This window comes from Scyliorhinus canicula, chromosome 6 (genome assembly GCF_902713615.1).
Source record: "Scyliorhinus canicula chromosome 6, sScyCan1.1, whole genome shotgun sequence".
NCBI lineage: Eukaryota > Metazoa > Chordata > Chondrichthyes > Carcharhiniformes > Scyliorhinidae > Scyliorhinus > Scyliorhinus canicula.
Genome location: NC_052151.1, coordinates 221,512,907 through 221,520,228, shown reverse-complemented (window position 1 = coordinate 221,520,228; position 7,322 = coordinate 221,512,907). Strand labels below are relative to the sequence as shown.

General features: G+C 51.6%; 1 long non-coding RNA gene across 1 annotated transcript; it reads left to right on the top strand.

The window, feature by feature from the left end:
• The first annotated feature begins 5,011 nt into the window (after positions 1–5,011).
• LOC119966878 lies at positions 5,012–6,960 on the top strand. The gene is made up of 2 exons (XR_005460876.1): positions 5,012–5,092; positions 6,422–6,960. It is a non-coding gene; the product is annotated as an uncharacterized LOC119966878 (long non-coding RNA).
• Positions 6,961–7,322: the final 362 nt, after the last annotated feature.

Genomic DNA, 7,322 nt, shown 5'->3' with positions numbered 1-7,322 from the left:
ACCCCTCCCCCTGATGATGACACAATTCAGCCTCCCAGCAATGCAGACCACACCCCCTGATGATGACACAATTCAGCCGCCCAGGGGCACCGGCCCCACCCCCTGATGATGACACAATTCAGCCTCCCAGTGGCACAGACCCCTCCCCTGATGATGACACAATTCAGCCGCCCAGGGGCACCGGCCCCACCCCCTGATGATGACACAATTCAGCCGCCCAGGTGCACCGGCCACACCCCCTGATGACACAATTTAGCCTCCCAGCGGCACCGGCCCCACCCCCTGATGATGACACAATTCAGCCTCCCAGTGACACAGACCCCTCCCCCTGATGATGACACAATTCAGCCACCCAGGGGCACTGGCCCCACCCCCTGATGATGACACAATTCAGCCTCCCAGGGGCACCGGCCCCACCCCCTGATGATGACACAATTCAGCCTCCCAGTGACACAGACCCCACCCCCTGATGATGACACAATTCAGCCTCCCAGTGGCACAGACCCCACCCCCTCATGGTAAAGTTCTCTGTATGCACGGCTGGCAAGGTCTTCGTTGTTGAATTGCTCAGAGAACTTGCTGCTTTGTAACTGAACAAAACTTTATTAATTAACAAAATCACTAAAGGGTTTCTATGATGTAAGATTGCAGTTGGATATCACGGCTAAATACAAATAACTATGGTTAACTCTTATTAATCACTGTAAACTCAGGAGCTGCTCGATATGCGACTGTGCTCTGTGTTTGTTGTCCAGATTTTCTCGCTCTGTGCTGTGCAGGAGATTTTCTTGTATCTCCATGAGGCCTGTCTTCTAGTGACCTATTCCTGTCACCACGCCACCTGTGGTTGGATGCTGGAATCTCAGTCTGTGCATACAGCACCTATCCTAACTTACAGTTCGGTTATTAAATTATAAAGAAATGATATTCTACATATCAGTACAACCAATTGTCCCCAGCCAATAGGATCCAGGCAGGTTATAACATTAGTGAAGGTCAGACGGAATAATCTCTTCCCCTTATGATGGCCTTTAGGGTTTCCCAGAGTGCTGAACACTGTTTTTGAGTTGGATAAAGTCTACTACAGCAGCAGGCAATTGCTCACAATTACCGACAGAGACCTTCATTGGGTACATTTTGGAGTCTGCAGATAGGGTCTCAAAACCTTGGGTGGGATTTTCTGGGCCTGTTTCCAGTTGGTGCAGGAAACTTAGATTTGTCTGTCAACGGCCTATCTTGTGGTGTTTTGGGTGGCTGTTCCTTGTGGACGGGGAAGCCACCATGGAGCGGGGAGGGGGTCGAATCGCCTTCAGTGGGACCAGAAGATCCCGTACTCGGGAAGGGACAGAAGGTCTTGCTCCATGACTATCAGAGTTGGAACTCAGAAAGGCTGAAGGGAATCTGGTTAGAAACTACATCCAGATAATGGAGGGACAATGTTTTAAATGGAGCTGAGAGGGCAGACACTGCTCCCAGTTTAACATCTCCTTTATGTTTGCATGACTTCAGTTAATGAAGCTGCCCAAACTGATCAATGAAGATGGGATGTGTTTGGGGAATGTGTTTACAACAGGGGTTTTTCCACAAAGCAGATTAAATGATCGGAAACCCATCATGCAAGTTAGATCAGTGAAGATTGTACAATGAGATGCAATGTGATCTCTGTGTGAATGCTGTAAATGTTGTCATGAATCATTCATCTCAGGGAACATCAAACAAAGGAGCAATTCCAGGAAAATGACACGCAGAGAATGACATTACACAGACAAGGCCATTCTGCCCTTTGTGGCTGTGCTGTCCCAGTGAAAGTGTTGTCCAATTAATCACAATCTCCGATCTCTTTCCACAGATCAGTCCCTTCAGGATTGTACCCAACTCCCTTTGGGAAGTTACTGTCCAATGTGATGGTGGAAATTCCAGCGACGGATGTGATTGGAGGACGTGCATCGGAAGACGCTCTGACCCGGTCACGACCTGTAAAACGCTAAAAAGGCCGCGCTAGCCAAAACATACTGAAGCAAAAACTGGGGCAAGGATGCAGCATTTCAAAAATGCCAAAAAGCAACAGAGACAAAAGAGTTCCTCAGATTCGGAAGCTACCATGGAGTCAGCAGGAGACATAATAGTGGCGGCGTTCAGTTCCTCCCCCCCAGGCGACTGCGTGGCCAACTGTCGAGGACATTAGCCGCATCATGGCGGCTGAACTGAAAATGTTTAAAAATGGAAGCATGGCGTGACAGAGTGAGAAATATGGAGGTGACTCTCTCCGGCCACAGCGAATAGATCACGGTGCTGAAAAAAACCTGTCTTTGGTCCGGGATTGGAATAAGGTTTTGAAAAATAAACAAAGTGACCTGGAGAACAGGTTTAGAAGCAATACCCCTGCCTCCTGGGTCTGGCTGAGGGAACGGAGGATAACACGCCCACAGAATTCAGAGCCCACATGCCTACTCCCCAATTGAGTTATTGTTGTTGACAAATCCCTCCTCCCTTCAGTGAGAGCAGCTGAACACTCTGTAACTGTCATCCTGGACTGTGCCCCTCATTCCGTTGGATTTTGCTTTGATTGCGGCCCCCCTAGGCGCCTGCCCTGGAAACCATACCCCTAGTTCCTGTCTGATGAGAAGTTTTGTCAGCGATTGTCTGCTGCTATAGCAGACTATATCCAACTCAACAAAACAGTGTTCAACACTCAGGGAAACCAGAAAGGCCGTGATAAGGGCGGGCGATTACCCCGTCGAAAGCTCACTGTTATACCTCCTTGGCTGCTATTGGCTGGGGTAACCTTATGTCCCTCGGGGAACCTGAGTGCCTTCAAAGAGGGGGCATTTGTTAGCAATGTAGCTGTATAAATAGAGCTGCCCAGTGTGGCACTGGCCACAGAGGGAAGCAGTACTGAACTGCTGGTGCTGTGTACATATTGTTGGAAATAAAGTCACTTTCTGTTTGACTCAACAAACTTGGAAAGTGCTGCCCTGTCAGAGGGTCAGTACTGAGGGAGTGCTGCACTGTCAGAGGGTCAGTACTGAGGGAGTGCTGCACTGTCAGAGGGTCAGTACTGAGGGAGTGCTGCACTGTCAGAGGGTCAGTACAGAGGGAGTGCTGCACTGACAGAGGGTCACAGGACCCAGTCACCGAGCACACTGCACGGAGGGAGCTGACCGAGCCAGTTCAATCTGATAACACAGCACCCAGCCACCGAGTACACTGCACGGAGGGAGCTGACCGGGCCAGTTCAACCTGATATCACAGGACCCAGCCACCTGGCACACTGCACGGAGGGAGCTGACCGGGCCAGTTCAACCTGATATCACAGGACCCAGCCACCTGGCACACTGCACGGAGGGAGCTGACCGGGCCAGTTCAACCTGATATCACAGGACCCAGCCACCTCGCACACTGCACGGAGGGAGCTGACCGGGCCAGTTCAACCTGATATCACAGGACCCAGCCACCTGGCACACTGCACGGAGGGAGCTGACCGGGCCAGTTCAACCTGATATCACAGCACCCAGCCACCTGGCACACTGCACGGAGGGAGCTGACCGGGCCAGTTCAACCTGATATCACAGGACCCAGCCACCTCGCACACTGCACGGAGGGAGCTGACCGGGCCAGTTCAACCTGATATCACAGGACCCAGCCACCTCGCACACTGCACGTAGGGAGCTGACCGGGCCAGTTCAACCTGATATCACAGGACCCAGCCACCGAGCACACTGCACGGAGGGAGCTGACCGGGTCAGTTCAACCTGATATCACAGGACCCAGCCACCTCGCACACTGCACGGAGGGAGCTGACCGGGCCAGTTCAACCTGATATCACAGGACCCAGCCACCGAGCACACTGCACGGAGGGAGCTGACCGGGCCAGTTCAACCTGATATCACAGGACCCAGCCACCGAGCACACTGCACGGAGGGAGCTGACCGGGCCAGTTCATTAGATGAGGCATTTTTTCATCTTAAAGTCAGCAATATTGACAGCATGAACTCAGGGTTGTGACGGCATTATTCTATAGGGGACGTAGGTGGTGGTGCCCGACCGTGGGCACTGCCCACTCTTGCAGGACTTCCACAATATCCAATAGGGTGTGTCACAGATTAATATGCTGACTCCGCCCCTGGTCACAGAGGCCCCACCCCGAGGCTGGGAAAATCCCCATCGCCTGATGCTGGCACAGCCCCGCCTTCGGCAGGAGCGGTGACACGCCTGCTGCTTTATAACCTGGCTGAGCTGATGTTGACACATACCCACATTCTGATGACATGCCAGACCCCACCCCCTTATTAGGGCACCGGCTCCACCCCATGATGATGACACAGTTCAGCCTCCCAGGGGCACAGATCCCACCCCCTGATGATGACACAATTCAGCCTCCCAGGGGCACAGACCCCTCCCCCTGATGATGACACTGTTCAGCCGCCCAGTGGCACAGATCCCCCCCCCTGATGATGACACAGTTCAGACTCCCAGTGGCACAGATCCCACCCCCTGATGATGACACAATTCAGCCTCCCAGTGACACAGACCCCACCCACTGATCATGACACAATTCAGCCGCCCAGGGGCACCAGCCCCACCCCCTGATGACACAATTCAGCCTCCCAGCGGCACAGACCCCACCCCCTGGTCATGACACAATTCAGCCGCCCAGGGGCACCGGCCCCACCCCCTGACGATGACACAATTCAGCTGCCCAGGGGCACCGGCCCCACCCCCTGATGATGACACAATTCAGCCGCCCAGGGGCACCGGCCACACCCCCTGATGACACAATTCAGCCTCCCAGTGGCACCGGCCCCACCCCCTGATGATGACACAATTCAGCCTCCCAGTGACACAGACCCCACCCCCTGATGATGACACAATTGAGCCTCCCAGTGGCACAGACCACACCCCCTGATGATGACACAATTCAGCCTCCCAGTGGCACAGATCCCACCCCCTGATGATGACACAATTCAGCCTCCCAGGGGTGCAGACCCCTCCCCCTGATGATGACACAATTCAGCCTCCCAGGGGTGCAGACCCCTCCCCCTGATGATGACACAATTCAGCCTCCCAGCGGCACCGGCCCCACCCCCTCATGGTAATGTTCTCTGTGTGCACGGATGGCAATGTCTTCGTTGTTGAATTGCTCAGAGAACTTGCTGCTTTGTAACTGAACAAAACTGTTTATTAATTAACAAAATCACTAAAGGGTTTCTATGATGTAAGATTGCAGTTGGATATCACGGCTAAATACAAATAACTATGGTTAACTCTTATTAATCACTGTAAACTCAGGAGCTGCTCGATATGCGACTGTGCTCTGTGTTTGTTGTCCAGATTTTCTCGCTCTGTGCTGTGCAGGAGATTTTCTTGTATCTCCATGAGGCCTGTCTTCTAGTGACCTATTCCTGTCACCACGCCACCTGTGGTTGGATGCTAGAATCTCAGTCTGTGCATACGGCACCTCTCCTAACTTGCAGTTCGGTTATTCAATTATAAACAAATGATATTCTACATATCAGTACAACCAATTGTCCCCAGCCAATAGGATCCAGGCAGGTTATAACATTAGTGAAGGTCAGACGGAATAATCTCTTCCCCTTATGATGGCCTTTAGGGTTTCCCAGAGTGCTGAACACTGTTTTTGAGTTGGATAAAGTCTGCTACAGCAGCAGGCAATTGCTCACAATTACCGACAGAGACCTTCATTGGGTACATTTTGGAGTCTGCAGATAGGGTCTCAAAACCTTGGGTGGGATTTTCTGGGCCTGTTTCCAGTTGGTGCAGGAAACTTAGATTTGTCTGTCAACGGCCTATCTTGTGGTGTTTTGTGTGGCTGTTCCTTGTGGGCGGGGAAGCCACCATGGAGCGGGGAGGGGGTCGAATCGCCTTCAGTGGGACCAGAAGATCCCGTACTCGGGAAGGGACAGAAGGTCTTGCTCCATGACTATCAGAGTCGGAACTCAGAAAGGCTGAAGGGAACCTGGTTAGAAACTACATCCAGATAATGGAGGGAAGGTGTTTTAAATGGAGCTGAGAGGGCAGACACTGCTCCCAGTTTAACATCTCCTTTATGTTTGCATGACTTCAGTTAATGAAGCTGCCCAAACTGATCAATGAAGATGGGATGTGTTTGGGGAATGTGTTTACAACAGGGGTTTTTCCACAAAGCAGATTAAATGATCGGAAACCCATCATGCAAGTTTGATCAGTGAAGATTGTACAATGAGATGCAATGTGATCACTGTGTGAATGCTGTAAATGTCATGAATCATTCATCTCAGGGAACATCAAACAAAGGAGCAATTCCAGGAAAATGACACGCAGAGAATGACATTACACAGACAAGGCCATTCTGCCCTTTGTGGCTGTGCTGTCCCAGTGAAAGTGTTCCCAATTAATCACAATCTCCGATCTCTTTCCACAGATCATTCCCTTCAGGATTGTACCCAACTCCCTTTGGGAAGTTACTGTCCAATGTGATGGTGGAAATTCCAGCGACGGATGTGATTGGAGGACGTGCATCGGAAGACACTCCGATCCGGTCACGACCTGTAAAACGCTAAAAAGGCCGCGCTAGCCAAAACATACTGAAGCAAAAACTGGGGGAAGGATGCAGCATTTCAAAAATGCCAAAAAGCAACAGAGAGAAAAGAGGGGGGGGTGTGCTCCTCAGATTCGGAAGCTACCATGGAGTCAGCAGGAGACATAATAGTGGCGGCGTTCAGTTCCTCCCCCCCAGGCGACTGCGTGGCCAACTGTCGAGGACATTAGCCGCATCATGGCGGCTGAACTGAAAATGTTTAAAAATGGAAGCATGGCGTGACAGAGTGAGAAATATGGAGGTGACTCTCTCCGGCCACAGCGAATAGATCACGGTGCTGAAAAAAACCTGTCTTTGGTCCGGGATTGGAATAAGGTTTTGAAAAATAAACAAAGTGACCTGGAGAACAGGTTTAGAAGCAATACCCCTGCCTCCTGGGTCTGGCTGAGGGAACGGAGGATAACACGCCCACAGAATTCAGAGCCTACATGCCTACCCCCCAATTGAGTTATTGTTGTTGACAAATCCCTCCTCCCCTCAGTGAGAGCAGCTGAACACTCTGTAACTGTCATCCCGGACTGTGCCCCTCATCCCGTTGGATTTTTCTTTGATTGCGGCCCCCCTAGGCGCCTGCCCTGGAAACTATACCCCACGTTCCTGTCTGATGAGAAGTTTTGTCAGCGATTGTCTGCTGCTATAGCAGACTATATCCAACTTAACAAAACAGTGTTCAACACTCAGGGAAACCAGAAAGGCCGTGATAAGGGCGGGCGATTACCCCGTC